The following is a 12,374-nucleotide window of genomic DNA, read 5'->3' on the forward strand; positions in this document are numbered from 1 at the left end:
AGGGAGGGAGGGAGGGAGGGAGGGAGAAAGGAAGAAAGAAAGAAAGAGAAAGAAAGGGAGGGAGGGAGGGAGAAAGAAAAAGAAAGAAAGAAAGAAAGAAAGAAAGAAAGAAAGAAAGAAAGAAAGAAAGAAAGAAAGGAAGGAAGGAAGGAAGGAAGGAGGGAGGGAGGGAGGGAGGGAGGGAGGGAGGGAGGGAGAAAAGAAGGAAAGAAGCAATGAAAAAAGTGATTTAGATCCATTTTTCATACTTATGACCGTTGCTGTGTCCCGGGGTTATTTGATCCCCTTTTGTGACCTCCTGACAAGCAAAGTCAATGGGGAAGCCAGATTCACTTAACAACCATGTTATTAAGTCAACAACTGCAGTGATTCACTTAACAACTTAGGCAAGAATGGTTGTAAAATGGGACAAAAGTCACTTAACAAATGTCTCGCTTAGCTACAGAAATTTTGGGCTCAGTTATGATCATAAGTCAAGGACTACCTGTATTCTTAAAACGAGAGGCAATTTTTTTTCTAGGAGTGCTAAAAAAACAAAAAACCCCAAACCACTTAGTTCTTTTTTGCCCACTTAAAACTTTTGCCCATCAGTGAATTCGGCAATAACAAGGATATATTTCGATGCATTCTGCATGGTGCTTCTAGCAATATTTTGTCACTGGGCGGAAATTTGCAAAATCTGTCCAGCTGAATTTTTCCTGGTGATCGAACTCCAAATGCAGGCTGGGAATTGTAGTTTTTCTGGGAAGGAGGTTTTTTTCCCCCTCAGTGTTTCTCAGCCTTAGTAACTTTACTTTACTTTACTTTACTTTTATTAAATTTGTATACCGCCCTTCTCCCGAAGGACTCAGTAACTTTAAGATGGGTGGACTTCAAATCCCAGAATTCCCCAGCCAGCATGCTCTAAGATGGGTGGATAACTCCCAGAATTCCCCCTCAACTTAAATTTGCCAAGATAAAGAAACACTGATTTATTTGAAAATCTGATGAGTCATGTCTGGATTCCTGTCCATGCAATTTTGATCTTTTTTTTTTTTTGAGACAGTCCAAAATTTTGATATATTTTTTAAAATTTCAGACAGTCCAAAATTTTGATTTTTCTTTTTTTAAAATTTGAGACAGTTCACTGTGCATCTTTCAGAGGCAGGCTGTAAAACCTACTATTCCTTCTTGCTTCATTTTACCTCTTTTCTTTATGCATTTTGGACCAGAAGAGATGCCTTGCCCCCCCCCACTCCCTCTTTCCCTCTCCCTCTCTCTTTTGATGTTTTTTTTTATCCTCACCAAATCCCTATAAAGGTTATTAAGAGAGAACCTGACATTTTTTACATGGTTCTTGCAGATTATTTCTATTACTCTCCTTATTTGCCCTGTTATCCCATCTTCTTGCAGTTAAAATGCAAAGGAGGTTGCAGGAAATCTGAAACAATGGCTGCATTCAAGCAATTACACCCAGTCTGCATACTGAATTAATCCACTTTTTTGGATTCGTGCCATCCAGGCAACACGAAACGAACCAAACGGGATTGGTTTGTGCAACTTGTACGATTAAAAAAAAAAGAAAAAGAAAAGATGAACATTAACCAAACTTCCAAAGCTTATGCCTACACAGTTGCTAAAGTGTTACATGAACACAGCTATTATTTTTTTTTTTAAAAAAACCAGACTCTTCTTGCAGTTTCTATTTGCTAGTGAAGTCTTCAAACCAACATTCTCCAAGTGGTTATCGCTCTTAGCCAGCAACAGCCCCTCTGGATGGAAATTATGGGGATTTTACTTCCCAGAACATCTCGGAGGTGCCTGGCTGAGACAAACTGCCATTAAAACAATTTTTCAGTAAGCCACAATCTCTGTGAGAATGGCGGCATTTCGACCGCAGCCTTCAAATTACAATCATTCATTTAGTGACTATTTGAAGTTGCAGGATCGTTGAAAAAAAGTGACTTTATGACCGATTTTCCTACTTAGGACCATTGCAGCCCCATGGTCAGGGGATGAAAAGCCTTGGTGGAGCAGTGGGCTAATGCCTCCTTAAGTAACACCAGCTGCCTGCCATTAGCGCAGGTTCGAGTCCCACCAGGCTCAAGGTTGACTCAGCCTTCCATCCTTCCCAGGTAGGTAAAATGAGGACCCAGATTGTTGGGGGCAATAAGCTGACTTTGTAATAATGCCGCTTGGGGGCCCCCGAAAGCCCTAATAAGCAGGCATATACATAGAATGAAGGCTACTGCTAAGCTTGTAAGCTGCCCTGAGTCTTCGGAGAAGGGCGGGATATAAATGGAATTAAAATAAAATAAAAAATAAAATAAATGAAAATTCACTTAACTGTAGCAAGAAAGGTCACAAAATGGAGCAAAACTCACTTAACAAATGTTTCATGCACCAACAGAAATTTTGGGCTCAATTGCCGTCATAAGTCAAGGATAGTCCACATTTTGGGAGTCGGCTCAGAAAAAAAACGTTATGTGTATTTAAAAAAAATCCGCATTTTAGGATTTAACAGTTATGTGAATGCATCTGCTTAGATAACTTGTATCCCAAATATCAATTTCAAATTGTGTTTCTTTTTCCCTTTTAAGCTACAGATCCCAAAATTAAAGGGACCAGAAGCCATATCAAACAGACCGGAACTGATTTGCTATTTGTCACACTAAGGATGAAGCGCCCTACACAAAATTCCATGCTGAAAAGAATTGTTAGTAACTTCAAACTAGGTCATCTTCTTAATTAATGAGGCCTTAATTATCTACAATAACTCTTAGCTAACTTCGGGCCTTTAGGAAACCTTCTGTCAGCCAGTGGATTTGGCTGCATGTGTGAGAATTAAATTTCCTTTGGATGCAACCGACATGTTTTTTAGAATGAATAGAGGTTTCCATGGTTTTAATCTGTTTAGAGTTGCTTTTTTTCTCCAGACAAAGCTGCTAAGCTTTGAATGAAATAAGGAATGGGAACAATTTGTCCAGCTAAAATAATCTCAGCCTTTTGGGGGAAGAAGATTTAGAGACAAAAGTGGAATAGAGTTGCTATACAGGTAGTCCTTGACTTAACAACATTTCATTTGGTGACTGTTCAAAGATACAACGGCACTGAAGAAAGTGACATGACCCTTTTTTCACACTTACGACCATTGCAGCATCCCCCTGGTCTGATGTTTAAAATTTGGATGCTTGACAACTGACTCATATTTATGACGGGTGCAGTGTCCTGGTGATCCCCTTTTGCAACCTTCTGACAAGCAAAATCAATGGGGAAAACCGGATTCACTTAACAACTGGGTTATTAGAATTTAGAATAGAATAGAATAGAATAGAATAGAATAGAATAGAATAGAATAGAATAGAATAGAATAGAATAGAATAGAATAGAATAGAATAGAATTACAGACTAGAGTAGAATAGAATAGAATAGAATAGAATAGAATAGAATAGAATAGAATAGAATAGAATAGAATAGAATAGAATAGAACTGGAGGAGACCTTGAAGGTCATCTAGTCCAACTGCCTGCTCAGGCAGGAAACACTATACCATTTCAGACAAATGGCTATCTAATCTATTCCAGGTGTGGTCTCACTAGGTAAAGGTAAAGGTTCCCCCCGCACATGCGTGCTAGTCATTTCCAACTCTAGGGGCCGGTGCTCATCTCCGTTTCAAAGCCGAAGAGCCAGCGCTTGTCCGAGGACGTCTCCGTGGTCACGTGGCCGGCATGACTGGACGCCAAAGGCACACGGAACGCTGTTACCTTCCCACCCTAGTGGTCCCTATTTTTGTACTTGCATTTTTACGTGCTTTTGAACTGCTAGGTTGGCAGAAGCTGGGATGAGTAACAGGCGCTCACTCTGTTACGCGGCACTCGGGATTCGACCCGCCAAACCTCCGACCTTCTGATCAACAAGCTCAGCGTCCTAACCCGCTGAGCCACAGCGTCCCTTACAGTGGTCTCACTAAGGCTTTATAAAACGGTACTAATACTTTGTGTGATCCTGATTCTATGCTTCTGTTTATACAGCCCAGGATTGTATTTGTTGTTTTGGCTGCTGCTGCAGAAGGCTGGCTCATGGTCAGGTGATCACCCATTAGGACTCCATGGTCCCTCTCACAGTCGCTGTTGGAAATGACAGATAGTTCTCGACGTACGACCGCAATTGAGCCCAAAACTTCTCTTGCTAAGCGAGACAGTTGCTAAGTGGATTTTATGACCTTTGTTGACACAGTTGTTAAGTGAATCACTGCAGTTGTTACTAACAGGGTTGTTAAGTGAATCTGGCTTCCCCATGCACTTTGCTTGCTGCAAGGTCGCAAAAGGGGATCATGTGACCCTGGGACACTGCGACCATCATAAATAGGAGCCAGTTGCGAACATCTCAGTTTTGATCATATGACCATTGGGATACCGCGAAAAACAGTCATACGTCACTTTTCTCGTCGCTGTTGTAACTTTTATGGTCACTAAAGGAACTGTTGTAAGTTGAGGACTGTCTGCAGATCACAAAGATGGAAGTGCAGCCATTCTTACAGAGGTTGTGGCTTATTGAAAAATTGTACTATGGCAGTTTTTCTCAGCCAGGCACTTCTGAGATGTTCTTGGAAGTAAATTCCTCAGTCTGTGCATAGCACATTTTATACTAATTTCTGAGATGTTGACTGGTGCCATAAATACAGGTAGTCCTTGACTTACGACCACAAATTGAGCCCAAAACCTATGTTGCTAATTGAGAAATTTGTTAAGTGAGTTTTATGACTTTTCTTGCCACAGTTGTTAAGTGAATCACTGCAATTGTTCTCCTGCTTGAGCGGGGGGCTGGACTAAAAGACCTCCAAGGTCCCTTCCAGCTCTATTCTATTGTATTCTAGTCTAGTCTAGTCTAGTCTAGTCTAGTCTATTCCATATTTTCTATACTGTTCTGTTCTGCTCTGCTCTGCTCTACTCTATATTACATTAAATTGCATATTTTCTATTCTATTCTATTCTATTCTATTCTATTCTATTCTATTCTATTCTATTCTATTCTATTCTATTCTATTCTATTCTATTCTCTATTCTATTCTATTCTATTCTATTCTATTCTATTCTATTCTATTCTATATTCTATTCTATATTCTAGTCTAGTCTAGTCTAGTCTAGTCTAGTCTAGTCTAGTCTAGTCTACTCTAGTCTACTCTACTCTAGTCTATAGTCTAGTCTAGTATAGTAGTCTAGTGTATTCCATATTTTCTACTGTTCTGCTCTGCTCTGCTCTGCTCTACTCTATATTACATTACATTGCATATTTTCTATTCTATTCTATTCTATTCTATTCTATTCTATTCTATTCTAGTCTAGTCTAGTCTAGTCTAGTCTAGTCTAGTCTAGTCTAGTCTAGTCTAGTCTAGTCTAGTAGTCTAGTCTATATTCCATATTTTCTATTCTGTTCTGTTCTGTTCTGTTCTGCTCTGCTCTGCTCTATATTACATTACATTACATATTTTCTATTCTATTCTATTCTATTCTATTCTATTCTATTCTATTCTATTCTATTCTATTCTATTCTATTCTATTCTATTCTATTCTATTCACAGGGCTGCATTATTCCACTTGCTCACCACGGCTTCGATGTTGGAGGTTTGTTAATTAACAGCCTTGGAAATAAGTAACCAGCAACAGTACCTTAACATCAAATACAGCTAACTTATTTAATCAATGATTGAGCAGGTTTTCTACAATTTTTTAAAAAAGAAAAGGGATGTAATTGAAATAAACAACATCCATCTAATGTAATGAACTGGCAGCTTCAGCATATTTCTGCTCCCGTCGCTCGTTGTTCAATTTACATACAATTAATTGAAGGATTATTTTTTTTTAAAATCTAAGCTTTAGACCTGATTATGCCTTGAATGGTCTGATAGAGTTGCAAGCTCTAAGCTAGATTATTGAGTTCGATAAGACATAAGGTAAAGGTAAAAAGAGCCTTGGTGGAGCAGTGGGCTGATGCCTCCTTAAGTAACACCAGCTGCCTGCAATTAGTGCAGGTTCGAGTCCCACCAGGCTCAAGGCTGACTCAGCCTTCCATCCTTCCGAGGTAGGTAAAATGAGGACCCAGATTGTTGGGGGCAATTAAGCTGACTTTGTAATAATGCCGCTTGGGGTGTGTGTGTGAAAGCCCTAATAAGCAGGCATATACATAGAATGAAGGCTATCGCTAAGCTTGTAAGCCGCCCTGAGTCTTCGGAGAAGGGCGGGATATAAATGGAATTAAAATAAAATAAAAATAAATAAAAAATAAAGGTTCCCCCGCACATGCATGCTAGTTGTTTCCAACTCTAGGGGCTGGTGCTCATCTCCATTTCAAAGCCAAAGAGCCAGCGCTTGTCCGAGGACGTCTCTGTGGTCATGTGGCCGGCATGACTATTTTATTTATTTATTTATTTATTTTATTACATTTATATACCGCCCTTTCCCGGAGGACTGAGGGCGGTTTACAGGGTAATTAAAAACCAAAATACAAAAGTTAAAAAACCAAGTTTAAAAAAAAATTAAATTTATCCCTGTATAAGTAAAACCCCAGCTAAAATAAAATTAATCCTCAGCCTGGGCCAGAGAGCTCGAAGAGCCAGGTCTTCAGGCCCCGGCGGAATGATCGGAGGTCGGGGGCAGTCCTCAGCTCCACTGGCAGCTGGTTCCAAAGGGCAGGCGCCCCCACTGAGAAGGCCCTATCCCTGGGTGTCGTCCGCCGGCAATCTCTTACCGGTGGCACCCTGAGAAGACCCTCCCTGTGGGAGCGCACTGGACGAAGGGAACTTGATGCCGGCAGCAGGTGTTCCCTCAGATATCCCGGACCCAAGTCATGTAGGGCTTTATAGGTCATCACCAGCACCTTGAATTTCACCCGGAGGGCAACCGGAAGCCAATGCAGCTCGCGGAGTAGAGGTGTTACATGGGAGTATTGGGAGACCCCCATCACAACTCTCGCGGCCGCATTCTGCACCAGCTGAAGCCTCCGAGTGGTCCTCAAGGGCAGCCCCATGTAGAGAGCGTTGCAGTATGCACAGCCACTCAGTCTTGGCGGGATTGAGACGAAGCCTGTTTCTCCCCATCCAGACCTGGACCGCCTCCAGGCACCGGGACATCATGGCGAGGGCATCGCTGGGTTGGTTCGGGGTGGAAAGAAAAAGTTGGGTATCATCAGCGTACTGATGATACCCCACCCCGAAACCACGAATGATCTCACCCAGCGGCTTCATATAGATGTTGAACAGGAGGGGCGAGAGAACCGACCCCTGAGGAACTCCACAAATGAGAGGCCTCGGGGCGGATCTCTGCCCTCCCGTCAACACCGACAGCGAGCGGCCCAGGAGATAGGAGGAGAACCACCGTAAAACGGTGCCTCCCACTCCCAACCCCCTGAGACGCCGCAGTAGGATACCATGCCCGATGGTATCAAAAGCCGCTGAGAGATCTAATAGGACCAGGACAGAGGAGCAACCCCTGTCCCGAGCTCTCCAGAGATCATTCACCAGCGCGACCAATGCCGTCTCCGTGCTGTATCCGGGCCTGAAACCCGATTGGTACGGGTCCAGATAATCAGTTTCCTCCAGGAACAGAGGAAGCTGATGCGCCACCACACTCTCAACAACCTTCGCCAAAAAGCGAAGGTTGGAGACTGGACGATAGTTATTTAAAACAGCCGGGTCCAAGGCAGGCTTCTTGAGGAGGGGTCTCACCACCGCCTCCTTCAAGGCGGCAGGGAAGACACCCTCCTTCAAAGAAGCAGTTATTACTGCCTGGAACCAGCCTCGTGTTCCCTCCCAAGCCGCATAAGCTAGCCAGGAGGGGCACGGATCCAACAAACAGGTGGTGGTGCTCAGCCTCCCCATGATCCTGTCCACATCATCAGGGGAAACAGGGTCGAACTCAGTCCAGATAACATGCTCAAGACCGCCTGATTCCTCCACATCAGACTCTGCCCAGTCAGAGTCCAGACTGGTCCGGATCTGAGCGATTTTGTCCGCCAGATGATGACTAAACTCCTCGGCTCGTCCCCGCAAGGGATCCTCCCTCACCTCCTGATTAAGGAGGGAGCGAGTTACCCTAAACAGGGCGGCTGGGCGATTATCTGCGGACGCGATAAGGGCGGCAAAGTAGTTAGACTTCGCCGTCCTTATCGCCGCAAGATAAGACCTTATAAAGGTTCTTAACTGCAATCGGTCAGATTCGGATCGGCTGGACCTCCAACCGCTCTCTAGACCTCGTCTCCGATGCTTCATCTCCCGGAGCTCCGCAGAGAACCATGGAGCCCAACGGGATCTGCGCCGGGTCAGAGGTCGCAAGGGTACAACGCAGTCAAGTGCCCCGGCGGCCGCCCTTTCCCAGGCATCCACCAGAACATCGACTGGGCTGTGGGTAAGGGTGATGGGTATAGGCCCAAGCGCCCTCTGGAACCGTTCCGGGTCCATTAGGCGCCTGGGGCGGAACCACCTGGTCGGTTCCGCAGCCCAGCGGCGGGGGGTGACATAACGGAAAACCAGCCGCAGGAGGTAATGATCTGACCATGACAGGGGGGCGATGGTTGGTGAACCCCCTCCCAGATCATCCAACCACTGTCCAGATAGGAACACCAGGTCGAGAGTATGATCCCCCACATGAGTCGGGCCCTCAATAACTTGGGTCAGGCCCATGGCCGTCATTTGACTAGACGCCAAAGGCGCACGGAACGCTGTTACCTTCCCACCGTAGTGGTCCCTATTTTTCTACTTGCATTTTTACTGCTAGGTTGGCAGAAGCTGGGACGAGTAACAGGCGCTCACTCTGTTACGCGGCACTCGGGATTCGACCCGCCAAACTGCCTACCTTCTGATCGACAAGCTCAGCGTCCTAACCCACTGAGCCACCGCGTCCCATTCGATAAGACTTAACATCTTTTAAAAAGCACATTTCCCACTCCTGAAAGAAAGCCATAGGAATCTACAGGTAGCCCTTGAGTTACGAGTACAACTGAGTGCCAAGTTTCTGTTCTTAACCAAGACAGTTGTTAAGTGAGTTTTGCCCCATTTTACAACCTTTCTTGCAGTAGTTGTTAAGTGAATCACTGCACTGGTTAAATTAATAACATGCTTGTTAAGTTCCAATATCTCATGGGTTGCCACAAAGAAGAGCAGGGTCAACCTATTTCCCAGAATAGAGAACCTGAAGGCAGGACAAGAAGCAATGAATGGAAACTAATCCAGGATAGAAACAATCTGGAATTAAGGAGAAATTTCTTGACAGTGAGAACAATTCACCGGTGGAACAGCTTGCCACCAGAAGCTGTGAATGCTCCAACACTGAAAGTTTTTAAGAAGAAACTGGACAGCCGTTTGTCTGAAATGGTCTAGGATTTCCTGCCTAAGCAGGGGGTTGGACTAGATGACCTCCAAGGTTCCTTCATTATTATTATTATTATTATTATTATTATTATTATTATTATTATTATTATTATTATTATTATTAATTAGGCTTCCCCATTGACTTTGCTTGTCTGAAGGTCACAAAAGGGGGTCACATGATGCCGGGACACTGCGACCGTCATAAATACAGATAATCCTCAATTTACGACCTCAGTTGAGCCCAAAATTTCTGTTGGTAAGTGAGACATTTGTTAAATGAATTTTGCCCCACTTTACGACCTTCCTCGCCACGGTCGTTAAGTGAATCACTGCAGTTGTTAAGTTAGTAACTCGGTTGTAACGCGAATTTGGCTTCCCCCACTGACTTTGCTTGTCAGGAGGTCGCCCAAAGGGGATCATGTGACCCCGGGACACTGCAACCGTCATAAATACGAGTCAGTTGCCAAGCATTCAAGTGTATATCATGTGACCACGGGGATGCTGCAGCCGTCATAAATACGAGTCAGTTGCCAAGCATCTGAATTTTGATCACCTGAACACGGGGACGCTGCCGCGTTCGTAAATGTAAAAAAAATGGTTATAATTCACTTTTTTCAGTGCTGTTGTAACTTTGAACGGTCACTAGATGAACGGCTGTAAGTCGAGGACTAACTGTACTTGTAATACGTGGCCCAAAAAAACCCCCACAGGGTGGTGACCTTGAAGTTACCAACGGTCAAGCTCAACTATAAAGGGACTATTTTATTTTATAAAGGTGATTCCTAGGGAACAATCCTTAGCTTTTTCATTTGACGCCTTCAATGCCATGCACCGTATGCTCAATTTTTTTAACAAAAAAAAATGTTACCGCTCCATACTGCAAAGAGAGGGAAAACAAAACTTTCAAACATTCCCTCTTTCATTGCAGCTGAAAAATATGCAAGTTATTTGCGCAATCTCCCAGCAATCGGGCAAAACAATGGAAGAATTGTTCCCCTCTTCTTTTTTTGCTGAGTTGTGTGTTTCCCTTGTCCTCGGGGCTAGAGGGCACAGTAAGCAACAAAGTTTGATTCTAGGTTGTGGCGGGGTGGGGGGGGGAATGTGAGTTGTGCAATCAGGCCCACTTTACCTTGCAATCTGCGTGTATTTTTGCCCTCCAGGGCTGGTGCTGTTTGGCTTCATTTTTAAGGGGGTGGTTTTGGCACAAAGGGTTAGGATGCTGAGTTTGTCAATCAGAAGGTCGGCAGTTTGGCGGGTCGAATCCCGAGTGCCGCGTAACAGAGTGAGTGCCTGTTACTCGTCCCAGCTTCTGCCAACTGAGCAGTTCGAAAGCACGTAAAAATGCAAGTAGAAAAATAGGGACCACTCCGGTGGGAAGGTAACAGCGTTCCATGCGCCTTTGGCGTCTAGTCATGCCGGCCACATGACCACGGAGACGTCCTCGGACAAGCGCTGGCTCTTCGGCTTTGAAACGGAGATGAGCACCGGCCCCTAGAGTCGGAAACGACTAGCACGCGTGTGCGGGGGAACCTTTACCTTTTTACCTTTGGCACAAAGTCTTCAATCTCTCTCTCTGTCTCTCTCTGACACACACAAACACAAAAGCACACACACACACACACACACACACGTGACACATTATTAGTGTGGCAACGTATTTCTCTAGACCTCTGGACCCAATCAGCTCCCTCATGATTGTGCAAAGTCAAATTGCAAAGTGAGAGAAAGCTGTTTCTTGCTCATTTTTATCCTCATAGATCAGAGGCCCCCAGCCTTTTGGGTGCCACCAGGGACCGGTTCCACGGAGAGAGGTTTTTCCACGGACCGGAGGGTGCATGGTTTTGTGTACTGCCTGCATCCCACGGATGGGGCTTTGCTTGTTTGTGCGGACCGGTTGCTGGCATGCCACAGACCGGGGGTTCAGGACCCCTGTCATAGATGATAGATTGAGATTGATAGATGATAGAAAGATAAATAAATGATAAAGGATAGAAAGAGGACAGACTGATAAGTGATAGATAAATAGATATGGATAGATAAATAAGTAGTAGATGGATAGATAGAAAGAGAGAGAGGATAGATAGATAGATAGATAGATAGATAGATAGATAGATAGATAGATAGATAGATAGATAGATAGATAGATAGATAGATAGATAATAAAGGATAGAAAGATGACAGACTGATAGATGATAGATAAATTGATACGGATAGATAAGTAGTAGATGGATAGATAGAGAGAGGGTAAGATAGATAGATAGATAGATAGATAGATAGATAGATAGATAGATAGATAGATAGATAGATAGATAGATAGATAGATAGATGATAAAGGATAGAAAGATGACAGACTGATAGATGATAGATAAATAGATATGGATAGATAAGTAGTAGATGGATAGATAGTGAGAGGGTAAGATAGATAGATAGATAGATAGATAGATAGATAGATAGATAGATAGATAGATAGATAGATAGATAGATAGATAGATAGATGATAAAGGATAGAAAGATGACAGACTGATAGATGATAGATAAATAGATATGGATAGATAAGTAGTAGATGGATAGATAGAGAGAGGGTAAGATAGATAGATAGATAGATAGATAGATAGATAGATAGATAGATAGATAGATAGATAGATAGATAGATAGATGATAAAGGATAGAAAGATGACAGACTGATAGATGATAGATAAATAGATATGGATAGACAAATTAGATGGATAAATAGAAAGAGAGGCGGTAAGATAGATAGATAGATAGATAGATAGATAGATAGATAGATAGATAGATAGATAATAAAGAATAGAAAGATGACAGACTGATAGATGATAGATAAATGATGGATGGATAGATAGATTATAGATAATAAATAAATAGATCAGATAGGCCGATAGAGTTGATAGATAAATAAAGATTGTCCCCAAGTTGTGACCACAATTGAGAGCCGGTTTTCTGTTGTTAAGCAAGGTGGTTGTTCGGTGAGTAGTGCCCGATTTTATGACCTTTTTTGCCATGGTTGTTAAGTG

The sequence above is a fragment of the Vipera berus genome (genome assembly GCF_964194415.1).
Source record: "Vipera berus genome assembly, chromosome: 1".
NCBI lineage: Eukaryota > Metazoa > Chordata > Lepidosauria > Squamata > Viperidae > Vipera > Vipera berus.